We start from the raw sequence: 20,619 nt of genomic DNA on the forward strand, positions 1-20,619 counted from the left end.
GGTCGAGACTTTGAAATCGACGAACAGAAAGATGGAATAAAATTCCACAAAGAGCACTGAAATCGCTCTTCTTAACGCGGCAGTTAAAGAAAGCACTTTGACAATATAAGTGGAATACAGTGAAGTAAAACAAAAGTAGTCTGGTAGTCTGGTTCCAGACTTCGAAATAAATATTTCCCCCTTATTTGGCTGGTTTGTTCAGTCTCAGGCGCTACAGACCATACAAATACACATACCCAAATATGTTGCTCCTCAATGAATTAGTTGAATCGAATCGAATCGTGGATTGAAACCTGCAGCTCAAGGAACATTGGGTGCACATCCAAGCAAATGTTTTGAATCGCGTACGAGCAGCACTTTGGGAGAATGTGATATTCATACATCAGGATTAAGTTTTCCGTTCGACAGGACATTATCTTAGTGCCTAGCAAGATGCCACCGCAAAATGTAAAAGGATTGAAGAAAAGTTTCCCTAATGTTCTTCAACCAAAAGCTTGCCAGCTAAGGGGAAATAACTCTTGGTCTACCTCAGACAGGGAACACAAGAAGGATTGCCTGTGGTTGGAACGTATCCCAGACAAATATCTTGATCAAGTTCTCTCTCATTTCATATGGCTTCTCGTTGACATAACTCTTTCCTCTTTTTGTGCTCTGGATCAGAGCGAATGAAACGAGGGCGGAGAACATCTTGGGAGGTAGTTGTTGTACAACGCCCAAAAAGCATTCAATGTAACATCGGTGTTTACATTGATGATTTTCGCCATTTCTGGACAGAAATCAGATTCACCCTCCCGCTTTCAAGTTGGAACACCTGTAAGTCGTAAGTTTCAGGTGGCATTTCGAATCAGATTCCATTTAGCCTATGGCCGTCAGATTCAAGAATCTGTCGCACCTTTATGGGATAGCACAGATCGCAAGGAGAGTCGAAGAGAAAGCCACATAACTAAAATGAACATTAATATGTCCCCGGTGAGGAACCGGCTCATCTTCCTCGGATTTGAATGAGGTAGTAGGAGCATTTTTGGATGAGCCACCTTCGGTTTCGGCTTGTTCCGCATTACAGCCTCTGGGTTCTTCGTTAGATGAGCGCCACGAGCAAGAACGGCAGTAGCATTCTGATGAATGATGATGTCTGCTTGCTGGCTTGCCTGGCTTGCCTGGCTTGTCTGGCTTACCCAATGAATATTGCCTCGGTAGAAGAAATGGACCGGGATCAAATCAACTTTAAGGGGGAGAAATCACCGCTCAAAAGAATCTGGCACGTCATTTCGTATTCGAAAATATGAAGCGTGAAGGAGAGTTGGAGTTTCCTCGAGAGAAACATCAGATATTCATATTTGCAAACGGACAAGCCTGAAGGAAAACTATGGATAGAGCTTGAAACGCTGACAAAGCCTTGCCTTTACACCCAGGGTAGAAGACAGTGGAGATAAAATTTAATTTCAATAAATTTTCCTTTCGACCTTTTACACAAACCAATCACAAGGCCATTCGTGTTTATCGGCTAATCCTTTGACGAAATGATGGCTAGTTCTATCTTTCATTATTTAGCGACTCCCACTTTTGGCCCAACTCAAAATCTTCTCTTTTCCTTTAGTTCCGCCTTGGTCGTGGATCATCCACGGATAGATTCTGAGAGACTACTCTTCAGATCTCTATAACATCACAGCATCCGAAGACGGACGAATCTTGGGGCCCATAAATGGAATATTTATGGGGGAAATCTAGAGTTCGTTATGATTCGGTGGCCCTCTTCTCCTTCGCGTCTATCATTCAGGCAAAATGCTATCTTGAGGGGGATTGAGGTAAGTCTGCTCAGGCCAGACATTACTTCTGCACGGTAGAGCCACTCTCTCCTTAGCACATCACAAGGTCCGTAACGACCCACTCTTAATACTGTCGATGAGAGGGCAACAAGGCTTAACATAATGGAAGCACGATAGTAATGCTCTTGACATACTGTAACTTCCAGGCTCTTCGACAACGGTATAAATCTTTGATGCTAAAATGTGCTTTCTAGGGTCTGTCATTGGACCATTGACTATGGCTTTTGCATGGTAAACTCAACTCTCACGGGAATGACGACATTAGCACATTTGACGGGGCCTTTGATTTGATGGGAAATCGGAAGGTTCTGAAGATCAGAAAGCTATTGGAAAGTATACTTATCAGAAGAGAGCGAGAGTATCTGTGAATAGGAACAGTACGATGTACGTATGTGCCGTAATTTTTATGACAGTGAAAAGGAACGTATTTTTTCTGTTCGTGGCCACTATCGCAGATATACATCACGATGTTATATGATGAAAACCAGACAATGGCAGAACTTGTGTTTAACTTGTCTTGGCTTCCAACGGTTAGCTACAGTTAGATTTGATTGAAAGGCCATTACCACAAACAATACCAATGTACATTAAACATACTTCGGAGGCGAGATATTCGCTTCCGATCATCGACACCAACACTCCGACGAATATCAGAGGGGAAAACTCATTGCGTGTTTCTAGCTTTCAGGATGCTTCTCATGGGCCCTAACCGAAACATCAGCGTTGATGAATCATGCTTGAAAGACACCCACTGAGAGGTATTGGGAGATGACGGAAGAATTACTTTATAGATGGAGCAAATGTCTTCATTATGCTCCGATGTAAACGGTAGTTGCAGGTCAACAACGTTCTGATCGTAAGTCGTCATTGCCCATTTCGTAATGGCTCTCACCTAAGAGCATGTCCATCTGAGATGTTTTCTAGTTTTCGTTATCCATGTTTTTGTTCAGTTCTTCGGTCCCCGAGTAACCAACAACGAATGCACGCAGGAACGTAATGGCCGGAGCAGAGCCCTCAAATACTACGATCCAATGGTTCCAACTATTCCGAACGACTATTGGGCAGGAAAAAGGAGGAGGACGAGAGGTCTTAGTGAAAGAACATAAGATAGATCACTTGATTCTACGATTGGTATCTATTCCGAGATGGAAAGTCTTGTTCAGAGACGAAGTAATGGCTGGGTCATCCATTTCTAGCCTTTCTCCGTAAGGAGGCAACCCAAATTTGCCCGCCCAAGTCACAACTCACAACCCTGTTCGGAACAACATTGGAAAGAGCCAGGAGTACGTAACTACACACGTAGGCTACCAACCATCACAAGTGATGCAAAAACGGCTGACATTTGGTTCATCCGACGACGAGGAACTCTCTACCCCCAACAATACTAGTGTTGCCTTGAATTGACGTTAGTCAAATTTTCACAATATACCATTCGGGAAAAGATCAAAGTTTGAATATAATGGACCACTAAGCAAAGTGGAGCACGCCATCCGGTCCTCTTGCCTTCCTTGTCTCCCATGAATGGTGAGCTTTTGAAGGAACCCCTAACCTTTGTAACAAAAGAGGAGGGAGTAATAATACTAGGACAGCCAACTTTAAGAAGGATGAGAAGGCGTTTCACCGTGTTCAATGGAGGAAGGAAGGGAAAAAAGTGGGAAAAAGAAGACGTGCTCAAGATCGAACACACATGAATTGAAGTAGGACCCGAGTTGAAGAGCCAGCCGTCGAATGGGAAGAATCAATACCAAAGAGATAACATGGGTGAACACATACAAAGGTCGACATTCGACTTATCCAAGACCCCCAGAAACGAAAGGAACGAACGAGCGAACGAAAGAACGAAGGAAAGAGGGAGGGAAAGCAGATAGAAAAAAAAAGAAAAAGGAGACTCGGACTGACTGTCGGTCGCCTGATTTCCAAATGAACAGAGACGTGAAATGCGGTCAGACTGCGCAAAAGTTGTTTCACCCAAAGGGAGTGACTTTAATTGTAAGAAATGGACGGAATCAGAGCATCTCTCTTTCTCAAACATGCAACTTTGGAAATCGGACATGACATCGACTCGATCCTTTCTCTTGAGTAGGCGGCGGATGGTCATCCATTCCGTGATCTTTCAGCCATTGTCAAACAATCATACAAAGGAATGACCCCACATTGGTGTGACCAAAACATTTATACCTACACGCAAGCTATAAACAATCAAGCAGTCCTCGAACAAGGATAATCAGAGGTTGGTTGTATGGTGGCAATTAAAATACCTCACGATTATTTTGAAGAAGCTCGGGTGTTTTCATTCATTATAAATTGGCTGCGGCAGATAGAACAAACCCTTTCTTTAGACCTTGACATGACGTATAAGATAGAGGAAAGGCTTACCGTACAATTGGGGATGAATTGTTGAGAAAAGTAGCTGACTGTTGGAGAAAACCAGTCTACTCTCAGACACGCCAAGGAAGAGAACAAGAGCACTCTTGGCAATGGAACACTACACGCCAGCTCAAGTTTCCGACTCTGAATACTCTGAATATCCACCACTATAGGACAAGTACTTATCGTCTTTTGGGTGGAGCCAGGCAGACAGACTCAAGGTAGTCTTTCCGAGTCACTCAGAAAGCTATTCCATCCGGATATGAGTTAATGCCGCTGATGGAAGCCCTTAGAGAGTCACTACTCGCTATCACGGGCGGTTCACTCACTCTCGAAGGGCAGCAAAAACTTCCCTTCGATTATGGATACCTTCTCAAGGCTAATTGGAGCTCCTACAAATGGAGACTTCCTTGGGTCAAGAGAGTTCGTTTCAAGGAGCTACGACGGAAAGTGCTTGCGTTGCAGATCTTCTCTCAATCGCGAACATAAAGACAAATCAGATAGGTAGGTGCCTACTGATTGGCACCCGCTAACCATTGTACGCCTCTAGTAATGTAGGTAGGCAGGTAATGAGCAATTCCATTCACTAATGCAAAATCCAAGCCTATTATTGGTGTCTTTTCACTGACTCAACTGGAAGCATTTCCAATTTCTTTGGGAACGAGATAAACTTTGGGGACTATGCAAATTGGAAAAGCCTAAGGACATGGCTGGTGGCAAATTGTTATTCAAGTAGACCACTGGGTAGATGGCAAACAAATTGAAGGGCTGGCTAGCTTTGGTGCATTAGGGTAATTTCCCTAGCATTGAACAACAAGATAGTAGTATGACTTTACTTAATTACATGAAAGTAACACTCGACGCATTGAAAGTGACTACAGGGCTTGTTTTTTCTGTTTGCAAGCACCAATTTCCAAGAACAGGAAAGTTGCTCGACTTGCACATATTCCAGTCCAATTTACCTTAAGAGCACTTCTCTAACAACACTTCATGAAAGTGGTCTCTGCTAAGGGAAAGAACTTCTCGGGACTGCCATTTCGCACCAAGTATTTGTACACCACACGAACGGAGAGTTCAAATCGAAATCGACGATGGAGTCTCTGTCAGATCCACTCCTCACCATCTAACTTTGCAACGACGAGGAACCACGCCCATTTTCATATAAAAAAAAAGAATAATCTTAGATTCCCTCCCAGTTTCTCTGGTCTCTACGAAGTTCCTGTTAGGCCGGCCTTTCGAAGGACTCGAGGGCAGAATGGAAGATAGTGGAGAGAGAAAGAAAGAGAGAGTTCAACACTAAATCACACCCAACTTTAGAGTGTTGGTGGCTCAGGGAGGAACTTAATTTACAGGAGTTGAAAGCGTCATCCTGTTGGAATCTGCAAACGACGGCAATGATAAATGTGGTGCCAAAATGTGCTCCAAAATTTCGCCCTGGGCCAAGAAGCATTTTTATTTTTTTTATCAGTGCTCCTTGTTTCGACTAAGGAGATAGAATTTACCAGAGGGCAAGTTTGATCCTTGCCACTACACTCTCCATCCGATTAAACTCCCTGCCACCATTTCCTATGTACTACGTCTTTAGGTCTTTTTTCTGGTAAACAGCAAGAGAGAACCAATTTTATAGTCTGATCGTCCATCTTGTTTTCAAAGCCGAGAAAATTCGGGTTATTTTTGCTAAAAGTCTTTGGCATGACATTTATTTCCTGTCGACTTGTGCGAGTTTCATATTGGTATAGCCGACAAAATGCCCCTAAAACCACAAACTTTGAAATTTGTGAAACTTTTGGGCACGCCTTGTAACCTTGTTTGATTCCTCAAAGGAAGAGTTTTGAAGTTGGAAGGGCGGTAGAAATGATCACATATGAGGGGAAGTGAACTCATGCTTATAATGTAGCAATAGCCAAGAGCAGCGTGTGAGAACAGCTTCATCATCCAAGGCCACAAACGAAACCTTTTCCCAATTCCCACATAGTCACTCATCTTCATTCGTTATTATCTTAGTAAGGCCGTTAGGGGGAACAGAAAGTTCTGCGTACTCTCCACCCCAACCAAGTGATCGATCTGAGTAGAACACTTGATCTGGTCGGTTTTTCGATTACTGCTCTTCTTTTTTATCATTGATGCCAATGCCATCCACAAATGCACACGAGGATTTCCTTACTCAGATTTTTCTTATGGAATCATGACTCTCCCCTTCTTTAAGAAGATAGATTACGTACTACATATAAGAGTGACAAATTGAAAGAAATTTGTCATTCAGATAGTTTGGAACGAACCAGTAAGTTTCAAAAGCCATCAACCGCATACTGTCTATGAATCTGTTAAGAGGTGTGTGTGGTTGCCCATCCATGGGTAAGGACGTCCGTAAACTGATGTATCATAAATATTATGGCCAAGTTTTTCGGGTGGACGTTTGGCTTGACTGATCGATCTGACCTTCACGCCCCCCTCCAAGACCTTAATTTCCTCTCAAGAGTGTTTTCATTAGGAAACACATCAAGACCTTCTAAGTAGGTCTAAATATTAAATAGTAGTTGGTGCCTAGAAAAGTGTATAAATTAATCCAGAAAGTTTTCCTTTCTGAACATCAATCACTTACTATCATGATATGAATTCCACAGACTTGGAGCACGATTTTCCCCTCAGAACTCTTCGATCCAAGAACTCATGAGTTTGTGATAGTGTTGCTTAGTTGGTATCGACATTATGTATTTCTTTTTATAATATCATACAAATACACTCGATCAAAAGCATGTAATGAAATCAAGAGTACAAGCCAATGAGTGTATAATTTTTATCTTACTTTGCAAGGCTCCAGGTCCGAATTTTAACAACTGGGTTTTTTTTTCAAACGCGAAAAATAACCGTTCCATCATTGTTTTAAGGCCCACTCATCAGCTGTTTGTTTAACGGTCCCATGGAGTTGGTTTAGCCTGACTGATGAGGTGCCACAGAACAACACTTGGCAACTTAATTTGAAATACTAATTGTATTCATCTACGACGGGGACTCGAACACATATAGATAGCTACACCTTTTACGTCAAAGCAAGGAGGAAAGTCATAAAACGGCCGACATTCCCATGAAAGGGGTTGACGCGGACCAAGCAAGTATTTTCAAGATTACGGTATAATCTTCTTTATGTGTGGATTGAGCAACCTTGTTTGGAAAAAATTCACAAGGTCTACTTACTGCGTTACAAACAGGGTGGCTCCACACAATGGGCATACTTTAAAGATCAATAGGAAATTCTGAATGGTGGAAAGAGATTCATGTTTGAGCGTTTGAGCATTGAAATGAAGGTTTGTTGTTTTGATTAGTCCATAAAATGTTGGATAATTTTTAACTATTTGGGCCCCTCTAGAGGGAGAGATCCCGTTGGTTTTGATGACATATTTAAGCGACAAGCTGTCTATGGCTCTTCTAATTGCTTGCTTCAACACTTCAACTGTTTTTGAACAGTTATTTTAGCGTGAAGTTCTGCTCAGATGAAAAAAACATCTTTGGTGAGTACCTCAAACACAAATTCCAAATTCGTCAAACCTTGTGTGGATTCGCCAGCAGATCTCTTCAATTTATGTGCTGGAACAACACATGGTTGGAGAATAATCTGTTTAATACAACTAAAGTTCGAGTGTAGTTTATAGAGCATATCAATGTACACCGCCATATTGATTTTGAGGTCGTTGTCAAAGAGTCCAGGAGTAAAGACATTGTAACTCAGCCAATGAATGGTGTTGGCCAAGTGGTTGGTTCAAGAGCAGATCATGTATGATGGTTTAGACTCTGACAAATACCTTTTTCCTCCCGATTATACTGAATTGTCAGTGAAGTGCTTCTCACTCAGGAGAAAATAAAGAATGACGAGCCCTCAGTCAGGAATGGAATACTTGAAACTGTTGATAATTTCCTGACATTGCCCAGCCTCATTTCTATGAATTCAAATTATAAATATTTCACTGGCACAACATCAATGAAACATTTAGAACTTGATGTAAAGTTTCTTTGCTTCCTTTGTAGCCTCTGCGTGAACCTTTAAAGACTCCTGTTGATTTTGACCTCGGTGTTTTTCACAATGAAGTATGTTTTGTTTCAAGTTTAATGCAATTCCGTCTGCGTTTTGGGCCCTCAGTTTCCAAGAAATTACTCTTGCCTTTATAAAACAGATGGCCGGAGGCGTTCCGGCCCATTGTATTAAGGGGTAGGGAACCTCCTGTTAAAAAGTAAATTTTCAGATTTTCTTCATTTTTGCAATCCAAGTCCCCAGCTCGCTATTTATTGACAGAACAACCCAATTTCTCTGCTTGTCATATAATAAAGCATTTGCGAACCAAATGTCAACGAATTCGCTTCACACATTGTTTGCAAACCCTTGTGTGCCCAGTCATAGATTTCTAGACTCTGGATGTCGGACGACCGACCTCTTGGTTGTCTAAAAGGAGCACAAAAGATGTTCTCCTAGGAATTCATCGCAAACCGGTTTATTGTGCTGCTTAGCTAACCTAGTGGCCGGTCGTCGGAAATCTGGAAATATATGGCCCAGTGTTTGAAGCCACCCTGTACGTATGTACTATGTATCTCAGATAACGGACCTTCGTCTGATTCGCTATTTAGGCTTTGGACATAAATTACAATTTCCAAGGACCTAAGAGTAATCCCGTAATGAAGAAAAACAGGGCTAAGCGCACGAAGAGCTTAAACATCCACGTTTTGTACAACCGAATAGCAATTACCGACATGTACCGGTACAGAGAGCCTTGAGGAAGGAGGGGGAAAGAGCAACTTTCCTTCGAGGTGAGCCTTTAGTGGTGGAATTAATGTGGAAGAAGGGCAAAGCTCAAAGCTAGCGCCTTCTCACTCTCTCCGGTCCTCACCGTCACATGAATTTATCCACTCTTCCCGAGTACGTAGTATGCATGAGAAAAGAGCCTTGGAAATGGAGACCAAATGAAAAGTTTTCCTAGCTCCAATCTCTATTTTCATTCAACCAACATGGATCCGCCATCCATCATGTTTGTTCCATTGTGCATTCATGGTTGCTGCATGAGTCTGTTGGGGTAAAGTTCCTCTTTTCTTCTTTTTCGTCTTGTTCAAGTTGTTCTTTGCACCCTGGAGCTGTCAAATGGAACGACATCCAAGTTCAGCCCCAACCACTTACGAGGACGGCCCGCGAACCCAAGCCAAAGATGGAGAGGGAGGACACATAGAGGCCACGCTCAAAACCAAAGAAGAATATGGTAGAAGAAAAGCAGGAAGACGAAGAAGGAGAAGAAGAAGAAGAAGAAGTAAAAAAAAGAAGGAGGAGAGGGAAAGAAGACGAGCAAGACCAAGGAAGTAGGCGTGGAGAATAAAGTAGGATTTGCAAACTTTGGAGAGGTCGGGATTGACATCAGGATTAAGGAGACTCTCGAGAATGTCGAAGAACACGTGAACACTACTCTCCTATGACAACTCTCGTGCAAGCATCGCATCTTTAGTATGAAACAACTCTGTTCCAGAATTTGGTCAAATTCATTCAGGCTGTGGATGATTATTTTAGCATGGCGCTCAAGTTAGGAATCGCAACAATATGGATAATGGTGGTCATTGTGCTTCTTCGGAAAAAGAATGGTCGTTAGTTTCAAATGTTGAAAATAAGCAAAGTTATCCATCTACAATGCGCACGAAGAAGAGCTTGGTAGCATCTTTGACAGGCTTCTATTCCAATCCAGTGCGATGAAATGACTAAATGAAGTTTTGAAAGTTTCACATCAAGTCCTTGCGGAAAGAGACCCTACCATCCCAGTCCTTGAACCTCCGACCAATATAACTCACCAGACCACTGAGAGGCAGCCACTATGAGACCCAAGCAATGGTGGTTCGAGGAAGAAGTCCCCGAACATCGTTTGGGAGCTCTACGGGGGCCATCATGTACCACGTGTACGTACTAAGAGTATCAACCGACACTTTTGAACCAACTTTGAGAGACTCAGTCTTTCAGTCACTTGCTTCTTCTTCTTCTCGCTCGTCTGAATACAAAACCCGAGCAGATTTCCAATGTCTGTCTGGTCAAACTTTAGATCGAGTCTCAGAGGCATGAAATTGACCTCGAGAGACTCTTAGTTTGGAAGTTCTTATGGGGTGGGATGAAGCACGCTCCCAGAAAACAATCAGGGGCTTAAATCTACAATAATAGAGATCGCTTTAGAATCATATGTGACATTGTCTCTGCTGTAAATGCAAAGAGCCAGAAAATTTCCATATTGAATGCAACGATCATCAATTTCGAACGGGGGGACTGAATTCAATTTTGAGATCAACATCCTGAACCCACTACCCAGATAATGGATAAACTTCTAAACCCTGCCCACGTTTTCGATTAAGTACGACGTGGGCTTCAAACAAGACTCGAATCATTTTCCAAGCCCTCAAGCAAAGAAAGGGGGTGGAACACACACAGTGTAACTAAATGGTTATTATTCAACACTTCAAATGAGAAGCTTTTCATATTGACTTTTAACGGCTTCATTGTCCAAGGTCACCTTCCAATAAGTAGAACTACGAGCGAACATCTAACTTGGAACTACATCAAAGGGCCTCGAGTTTCACAATTTATGCCTTCTGCCGCCCCACTTCTAATGACTCAATTTGGAGTCAACTGAATTGACCAAAAGGCTGAAAGAGAATGCGTTCCCATTTTGAGATGGTTTTTTCCCTCTCGATCGAGGCCAATCAATTGAGAGCCTGGAAACGAGAGAGATTAAAAGCTAGCTGTGATGGGTTCGCCGTGATATAATTCTTGTTTGCCCCTCAAATGGCCGAGGAATATTCAAATTACGTCCTCATCGGTCTCAATGATATTCAATTAGATTGTTCCTGCAAGCTTTTTGAGCACAGATAGACAAACCAGCCGTAAGCGGGATTTGGGTCTCTATTTGAGATCCCCTTTCTCGGATCGATATCAAATGTCTAGTTGCCTTGTTATGTTTTCATGGCATTAGCTTGGCATGAAATTTTATCTCTGGAAGTGAAACATTATACCTCCTTCCATGGTAGTCTTCAAGAGCTAGAGGTAAAGCTTTCGCAATAAACCCAAGGCAAGAGGGTCATTTTAAAGAGCTCTTAAAACCAGCATTATGGCTTCAACTGGAAAGTTTACATGGGAATTTCAAAGGCATGACACTCCGGAGGAGTGTACTTCAAGTTGTAAAAGAACGGTTCTGGCAAGACGAAAACGAAGAAATCCACCAACTTGGATCACAATGATTCTCAAAAAAGAAAACCTCATCTTCAAGAACTTTCACCTCGTCCGTTCTATTGTTGAACACTTCCGAAAGATTACTAAGATTTGAAATAGATCAAAGACAGAAGGAGCCCAGAGAATTTAGAGGATACGATTTTGAGTTGCAACTCGTTCAACTCACAACCAACAAATGTTTGAAGAAATAAATCAGCAACCCAGCTTCTGAATCAAATTGAAAATGCAACAAACAAAATGATTACATAATACTCAATTACGCCAAGACAATCTCGAATTCAGAGATCCATTTCTTTGTTAATACAGCCACCCAGCACACACTGAGTGTACGTGCTCATTTTCGTCAAACGAAAATTCTCGCTATATTTCAAAAATCAAAAGCGATTGACAAGAACCATTCAAATTGAAACGGAGGTCTTTCTTTAGCACAGGGGAATCGAGATTTGAGTTCGAAGACAAGAATCGTACTCTCAAGCCTTGTCTAAAACTGCAATCAAGTACTTCATCCATCCGATTGCTTATCAGCAGTCTCAAATGGCCGGTGAAACATGAATCAGACGGTTAGACGGTTCAAGGTCAACCAGGCAAGGGATACAAAGAGCCTAATATCCGGTAGTTTTCATTTAATTTTCGGTGAGCCCATCGGACTAGCCATCTACGTATATAACATGCATAAACATTAGACCAAAGGCTCGGCTACATATCTTCCAAGATAATCAAAGCATAAATGGAATGCGAGCATGGCCTATCCACTTCATACTAGACAACAAAAGCCACGTTCATTTCTTTCTTTAGGAGAAAAAAAAATTAATCTTGGATCACGCTTAGGAGTTTCGAGATAGGTTCAGAAGCAGACATTTTTGTTATTAAAAGTTGCTGCCAAACTTACGATTAATGATAGTCCTTGGGAGTTTTTGTACGTACGTTTATGCCTCAGTCTAACCATATTCATAATTGAAATTGGCACGTGGGAGAAAGGAGGTCGTGGAAGATCCGTGCCAAGGGAACATTTTATGATTCGAACGTTTGCTTCTAATTGACCATTAGCTTTAATGACTTTCCAATAATTCCTTTGGAAAAGCACACTCAAAATGGCAGGGCAATTTCTTTTCCTTCTCACACGGAACAGCTCCATTGGAAGGAAAGCAGTCACAATCCGGGAGCTGGTCGCATGAGGTTTTGCTTTGATGAAAGAGCCAGCTGCCGAATACCATTGTTAATCCAATACGGTCATTTGGTGTAGGTCCACGAAGCACAGGAAACCTTCCGATGAGGAATGGTAGCATGGTACATAAGCTGGTAGAAATCCCTCGTAAGCAATTAGAATGGTTCATGCAAAGCCTTTGGGAGATTATGAACGGCACCAATAATATGAGTCTCCCGCCCACAACCAACAGTACTACGTACATAGTCTTGCAAGTGCCAGGACAAACATATTCCCAAGTAGGTGCTGTGGTAAGGTTCTCAATCCTCACCCACAACGCCATTCAAAAACTAAGCCGCCTTGAGCCTGGTGATTCCCTGCTTGGGTAAAATGGTCACATACGTACGGAGAGGCAATTCTAAGAACCAAGGGAAAACGCATAAGAAAACAAGCTACAAAAACCAACCCATTTCCCCTAACCGACGTCCATTGGATGGTTTTCCTTGGGCAGCAAATGTCATCATTCTAAAAGAAGGATAACTCAAAGGCTTTCTCGCCTCCTCAGCACATGTTCCGATGATCAGGAAGCATTAGGCTGGCATGTTGTTTTCTCAACCCCCGCACTTTGCTTGTCGTCCTTGTCGATGAAAAATGCATAGGGAGACTGTTTGAAAATTGGGTCTGATCCTCTTATTGATACGATGTGAGTCTTTTTGACTGCCTGAGTCAACTCGATACCACCAAGTCATTTTCCAGGGGATAGGTCTTTAGAGGCATGCGAACGGATCATCATAATTCTTTAGAGTTGTCCGCATGGACCAACGCAGGAAAAGGAGGGACTTTATCGCAGGAAAAGCCCATAAACATTCAAAGGCAATCCCTGATGGGGACAAGCACAACTGGTGTAACGTGAAACGTGAACGCGCACGATATGGTGGTTCTTTTCCTCTTTTTTCTTCCCTTCTAACCAGCCGGTTCCAATCTAAAATTGGAAGTCATCAAGAGATGAAATGGTCAGATTGAAACGACCATGGACCGGGTACACTTAAATTATGTCAAATGTCTAACCTAGTGGTCCACCCTGCGTACAGGAAGGGCCATTTAAGTTTCCCCGACTTGATTTTTGATATTCCTGATTATGAGGTATGGAATAAAAGAAAGCTAACGATCCAAATGATGTTTTTCTGACTGGAGCCAAACATGTCTCTTGTTGACTCGTTTATTCATCCATCATTCATGATAGAACCAACGTTTCCTACCGGCACTCGTTTTCGACAATGACGATGCGTCTGCGTAAATAATGAGCGACAAAAACTTCAATCAAAGCGGGAGGGACAGCTTTGATGGGAAACATTGAAGCGAATTCTTTCGCATAATCACCCTCGTTTCTGTAATTGCAACCCAAAACACCAGTAACACGATAGTCAGGATGCTTGCACAACAAACGCGTAGCCAAGGAAAAATACAAACAATTTAGGATTGACAATAATTACTTTGGTCCCAAGACAAATGATTTTTGAAAACAATTTAGAAAAGAACTTCAAACTTTCTTTGTTTGGAACTGTTCTCATTTGGCTATTCGAGGAGCTTGACTAATGTCATATTGACTAACCCCCCTCCAACTAATATTCGTAAAAAGAAAGAAACCCACCATTATTTGACCTAGAACATCTGCATTAAAATGCACATGTTCATGCAACATTGCCATATTTTCTGTGGTGTTGCCTGCGAACAATCTCACATTTCCGGTCCAATGCCCCATGCTCTTCCACGTCACAAGTCACGCTTCTACGTAGGTCTTGATTCAGACAAATTATGAGAGGAAGAATCTGGGAGCAGAAAGACTCATCCCACAGTTGCTTTGTTCTCGGTTAATTATGCTGGTTAACCATCGCCACGACAATCCTCGCCTCCTCGGCCTCTTAGTCCTCTTTCTACTCGTCCTCGTGGTTCTCCTTCTTTCTCCTCTTCACCAATACCACCACTGCCAGCATCTTAGCCTCGATCCATCCTCCCTTTTCTCTCCAGTGAAGATGAATACTTCTTGTTGGTAGAACAAAAAAAGAAGAGGCCAGAGCCAAGTCCGACCGAAGTTCTATCGACAACAAGAAACAAACAAGAGCATCTCCAAAACATGGGACCCACAAAGGCATCCATCCCGTTCAACACGCACAAGGAAGGTGAACTCCTCCTCGGTCGCATGAAGCGTCGGAGGCATGAAAAGGAATCACGCATATTATTTACAACCAGGTTTGTAAATACGCTCGTTTCCCGACAATGCGAAGAGCCGATCTTGTTGACGATATGGCCAAGACAAACATTGGACTGCGGGTACCATGATAGATATATTTGCTCCTACATTTACTTGCACGAAGTTAAACAAAAGGTTGTTCGATATCAGTGTTGGGATTCTGTCTGTACGTCCGATGACACAAATGCCTTGGCATTCTCAACTACACGAACAAGAAAAGTGATGGAAAACTCAACACAACCATGGCACAAGGTGACCATGGGTCCGATTGAGCAGCAACACGCACTTCATTAATGAGAAAACACATATGAATAGCCTGAAAGTTTAATGGTAATGAATGCGTTAGTTAAGCTTTCAACATGGCCTAAAGGGATTCTTCACTAATTTCTTTGGAGCTAATTACGTTTTACAAAAGTGTCGAGCCAGGATCTCCCAATAGCGACTCTGCATACACATAATTCACTACTATGACTAAGATGGATGGGATTATGGCGCTTCCAAATAAGACCCTCGGGATTTTACTCGAAAATGAGCGAGGCATTCGGCCAGATTAAAACGCCCTTACTAATCCAAATGAAACCAATCTACCAGAAAAACAAAGGCCAATGGCTCGCTTTCTGTTGACAATCCAGCCACCTCATGGAGAGTGAGAAGGAGCCTGCTTTCATCTCTTGTACCTACCTACGTATTGAAAACCACGACAACAGCCACCCTCTTAAAGCAAAATTGTGGCTATTTTTCAATCACGATTGGCTCGCATTGATTTGCCGTCGACCGAGAGCGATCCTGAGGTTCTGATTCTGTGCGATCAAACTTGTGCCAACAAAGGCTGTTTAATCTGGATGGAATGGTTTTGGCCCTGATCCAGAGATGCACGCAAACAAGGGAAATCCGTTCTGGTTGCGACGACAACTACAACCAACTTTACTCACTTGGGATATAACGCTTCGTTTCCGCGTGGCACAAACCCAGAGCCCTCTTAGAATAGTGCATCTTCATGCATGATCTCAAGCAACCAAGATGAACCAAGCTCGTAATTATGTGCTCTCCCTTGTCTCTCCTCCTCTGAGCAGCCTTTCTTCCGCCTTGAACAAGCCGACATAAAAGGGGCCAAATCCCCGGAAAATGGAAACAGGGCTTTGAAGTCTCTGACGTCCATATCATTAAGCACTTTCCGTCCTCGACGAGGTTCGAGTCATTTGTCGACTTTCGTTTCTGTTCCCTGCTTCATTTCGGCACAAAGGAGCAAAAACATCCGCTAAGCAATCGAATACGGGATCGTGTTCTTTCACAAATCATTAACCTCGTAAATCGTCGACCTAACCCTGACAAAGAGTTCACTTGCGCTCTGGGTCCCTTTCCGCCCCAGTGGATCGAACCTTCGCAAACAACAAGCACAGAGGGCAAAATTGACAACCCCGAGATTGTTTTCTTTAGTGGTCAAATTCTTGCCCATGCCGATTGCTCATTTCCCTCGCCAAAAGGAACACCACGATTTCTGCTTACGTCTACTGTACTCTATGTACGTATCTAATGTCCTAAGCACTGTGCATAGACAGGAGTGTCGCCTACCGTATTATAACTTTGTACTGGCAGCCATGGAGTCTTAGCATTAGACAAGGTGATCTCATGGCTTCGACACTTGGCATTTGGCGTTTATGAACAAGAAGTTTGATGCTCTGACGGCTTGACACTTACCTAGAAAGACAACAGAATGAAGAAGAAATGAAAAACACTCCACCAGATCAGCCAGGTCTTGTTTTGTCTTCGTAAGAACGAGAAGGCGTCTTTTTTTGAACAAGGTGCCTTGTCTCTAGTTCTGCCGGCTTAGGAAGTCTATTTTGATCCAAGTTCAAGCTACTCCAAATCTGGCCGTGGATCTAGAACGACTATAATCTATTTGGATCTTAGAGTGATCTGTTCTTAACTCAATCTGCAATTCGCGTTCATAAATATGTCAAATATGTGGAGCGAAAGATACTCGTATAAAAGTGCAACCTTGAGAATCAACATAGTCGTTATTGGACAATACAGCGGAGTATTGAAAATCCATCGAGTGGACCAGGTGGGACAATTTGAAATTCCTTGAACAGTGTTTCCCGCCAAAGGTGGGCCAGCACAATCACTCGAGAGTGTGCTCTTTGTTCTCGGTGCATTCACCTCGAGGCAAGATTAATGCCCACTCAAACTTGTTCTAAACACCCATTGTTTCCGCGAAAAACGGAGAAATATCCCAAATCTACTTCTATGAGTCGGCCACAAACGGGAGCGAAAGTCTCGGAAGTTTGCTCTCCTCGAATGTAGAAACAACGCCCGTCTTTTATCATAGGGGTTGTGCGAATCATTAGATTCCTCTCAAGTTACAACAAGCGACAGAGAGTGAGTGAGTGAGAGATCCATCCGCCTCCCGAAGAAGATGCTTTCGCTTTTGAGAGTAGCTAAATTCAGAAGACGACAAGCGTCATTGCTTGTTCACTTCTCGTGTGTGATAAAAATCTCCCAAGAGCTCTTGGCCCGATAGAGGCAGCCGAAGAAACAGTCGCATCAGAAGCGGTTTCGAAACGATGAATGGAATTTCGGAAGGAATTCATAGAGTCGCCAAGTTTTCGTCGGTTTTTTTTCTCAACGAGGTGTCGAGCAGATTGCAGAATGCATTTTTGCGCTCGACGGACGACACCGGGATCAAGCCACACGCTCGCTAATTTCTGTCGTGCGAAACTAGATTTACTTTCTTGGACGACTCCCACGAAGGGACAGCTATATTTGAGGCCACGTGTAAATTTGCTATCAAATGAGAGGCAACCAAGATATATTGCCAGTCAAGGTAACAAGTAATGTGTACAATGGAAGGTGCACAGCTAGGTCATTGAAACACAAAATCATAAAAAATGAACAACTTTTTCGGTTCCAGATAATTGCTCTTCAACAAATGTTTTGGGCGTATGGCGCTCAACCATCCCGCAACTTGCTTTTGAATGAATGGCGGAAGGCTAGAAGACCATATGCTAGTAAATAACAAACTCTTTTTACTCAAGCCACGACAAGAAGAATGTGCCACTTGAAAAGTCGTTTGATATGTGTCAAGTCGGCATTTTTATATTACGTTTCAAAAAGTCGAAGTTTGTTCCAAATTCTAGATCCATCTCATGACAGTCACTTCCATTAAGAACTAGCTTCTTAGCTCTTAGGGTTGGTTGGTCGTTCAAAGCGAAGCTTGTCTCTTCCTTAAAAATCGCACAATAGGAACAAGGGTATTGATACGTTTCGTCTCTCTTTTAGGAAGTGCAATTTGTCATGATCTTCAATTGGAAAAGCGCCAAAGGAATGTTTTTTTTCCTGGAACCGGATGCCATCCGACGATTTCCTGGCTCCCACTCGTGGAACCTCGGATGATAGGCGAGCGTCAATATTAGCACAAGATTGCCATAAATCATGACCTTATCTATCCGGTGTGGAAAGAGCTATCAAACATATCCCCTGAGGTCCTTGTTCCAAAGTTGTAGCCTTATTTTGTCACAAGCTAGCAACTACTCATTCAATCGTTTTCTGAGCTCTTCTACTGATACGGCGAGATGGAAAGAACGGACTGTGGGCGGACTTTTTTGCTTCAAAACAGCAGCTTTGGTTTTGAGCCCAGCTTTTCACTTGGACCCGACCAGATCCACCACAAAAATCTCCCTCGCCACCACAGAAAGGAAAGGAGTGAAAGAAGAGATTGAAAACTCAGCGTGCTAGCTGAGCGAGGCGGCGACGAGGGAATAACCCCATAACAAAAGATTGATAGTTCTCCACTTTTGAGGGCAAAAAGAGTCGGCATTAAAAGCATTTCAGATTTCTCTCCACAATGCTTGTTCGCTCTCAGGGATCTCGGGAAGTTGTACCAAAAGGAAAGGAATCAGCAGATCCCTCCATCTAAGATGAATGTACCGCGAGAAGAAAAGACTCGGAAGGGGCGAAAATCAGTGTCGAGTCATCCGTCCTCGCACTGACTTGACCGAGCTTGGAACCCAAGTCCATACTCCGTCATGATAGGACAGACCAGTCAAAGAACAAGAGAGCATCTCTCATCGGCCAAGGTTTTGGCCACGCAAAAACTCCGAAAGACATAGACTAGTTCTTCCTTTTCAGTGGCCATCTAGTCCTATAGTCCTAGTGCTCTACTCAGTGGAAAGCAATTTGCAGTAGAGGAATAGAGGCAGAGAGGCATCCATGAAAAGGCTCAAATCTCATTGGATGGACCTAAAATGATCAGACTGTATATTTATTTTGCTCCCAACGGAAAGGAAGGCATGCAATCTTCGTTTCATCTATATAGAAGCTGGCTTTCTTGTAAGAAGCGTGGAAACCTTCGCAGTCTGAATGGCTTCATCTGTCCGTCATCGAGTTTTCTTGCTATCCACAATAGTCTTCGTGATTGGTGGGGCTGGATTTAGAGTTGTTCCCAAATGATGGCAAGGTGCATACAATGTTGTATCAAGTGCTATCATGAGGCTATGACATTGACAAATTTGCACACTTGTCAAAGTTCTTAGACCCCTTCTCTTGAGTGTCCAAAAGCCCTTTGGGCAATGGACTCCATTTGACGATAAGGAGAGACCATTTATCCGTCTGTCAATTGTTTCACAAGTGGTGTAAAAAAAAGAGGATACTCACGCTTAGTAATCTCGTATCCATTTGGGAAATAAATGTGTACGAAAGGAGGCGAATTCAATTCAACCTCGCCCTTGAGCACCAGAATGGACAAGTTCATAATTGAATGATCGGAATGCGACCGTGCAAATTGATTTCCCTTTTTATTAGGTTTAGTGCTTGACAGTAGTAAAAGTCCCAGGACAAAATTTATGACAGCTTGCAGACTCGTTGGCTCCTCAATGAAGTTTAAGCAAAATACGAAGCAACTTTGCTCGTGACGGTCACAAGCAGACTCGGCCTATTTTATTATCTAAACTAGGCCGGACACGGAGCACTATAACTATACCTCGATGAAGACTACCCGTCTTTCATTTCCAGCTCTTTTCAAGTTGGAACAAAGAATAGGGTAAACTCTTTGGTCCCGAGCACCGGGCCTTGGCATTGTGTAGTACCAGCCAGAATAAGCAAAATTCTCCAAGAAACTGTGCGGGTTTCCTAGTCTTCCTTCCCCTCTTGAGTCGCTTTGTTCCCTTTTTCTTCCTCCATGTCTCTTGCCATCCATTTCAGATTTTTCTTTCTGTTTTGATAAAACCTGCTCAAAACCTGGTCTAAACAAACTATACACACACACACACACATCTTTGGCACATACAGGACCCAATTGACCTTTCTTAGCATACTTTTCGTGACCGATTAAATCATAAATACAATCCACCTAGAACCACGGCATCTTTGCCGCAATGAAAATGCTTTAAAAATCGAAAAGAGTGGAACCTCTCAAAGAGTAAGTTATAGTATATAGGTAGGCAGTAGGGCAATGTACTCATAAGAGTCGTCAACAAGGATAACACGATAACATAAAATTGCATGGCAATAAAACTTACATATGCTTAACTTACACGTTTTGTTAATAAAAAATGTTAGCCAAAAGAAAAGGACTAATGAATGACAAAATCAAACCAGGGCTGCTTTTCCATCTAAAACAAAGTTAGAGTTTTTTTTAGAGTTTGAGGGAAAGAACCAGTGACCTCTCTGTGTCTCAGAACTAAAACCAAGTTTCTTTCTCATTCGAAAGTTCTCCAAAATCGTTATGGGGAAGAGAGACCAATTTTTCTTCAAATGAATCTCGACACAAACAAGCTCCCCTTCTGAACTTTCC

The 20,619-nt window shown here is 42.6% G+C and overlaps 1 protein-coding gene and 1 long non-coding RNA gene across 4 annotated transcripts in view; one reads left to right on the forward strand and one right to left on the reverse strand.

Moving 5' to 3' along the window:
- The window catches only part of LOC131884414 (uncharacterized), a 44,149-nt gene that overhangs the window by 12,926 nt on the left and 10,604 nt on the right, over positions 1 to 20,619 (reverse strand). The gene's annotated exons all lie outside the window — the stretch shown is intronic.
- On the forward strand, positions 1,383 to 18,317 carry LOC131884419 (uncharacterized). Its single transcript, XR_009373719.1, has 2 exons — positions 1,383 to 1,805; positions 18,108 to 18,317. It is a non-coding gene; the product is annotated as an uncharacterized LOC131884419 (long non-coding RNA).

This window comes from Tigriopus californicus, chromosome 8 (genome assembly GCF_007210705.1).
Source record: "Tigriopus californicus strain San Diego chromosome 8, Tcal_SD_v2.1, whole genome shotgun sequence".
Taxonomy (NCBI): domain Eukaryota; kingdom Metazoa; phylum Arthropoda; class Copepoda; order Harpacticoida; family Harpacticidae; genus Tigriopus; species Tigriopus californicus.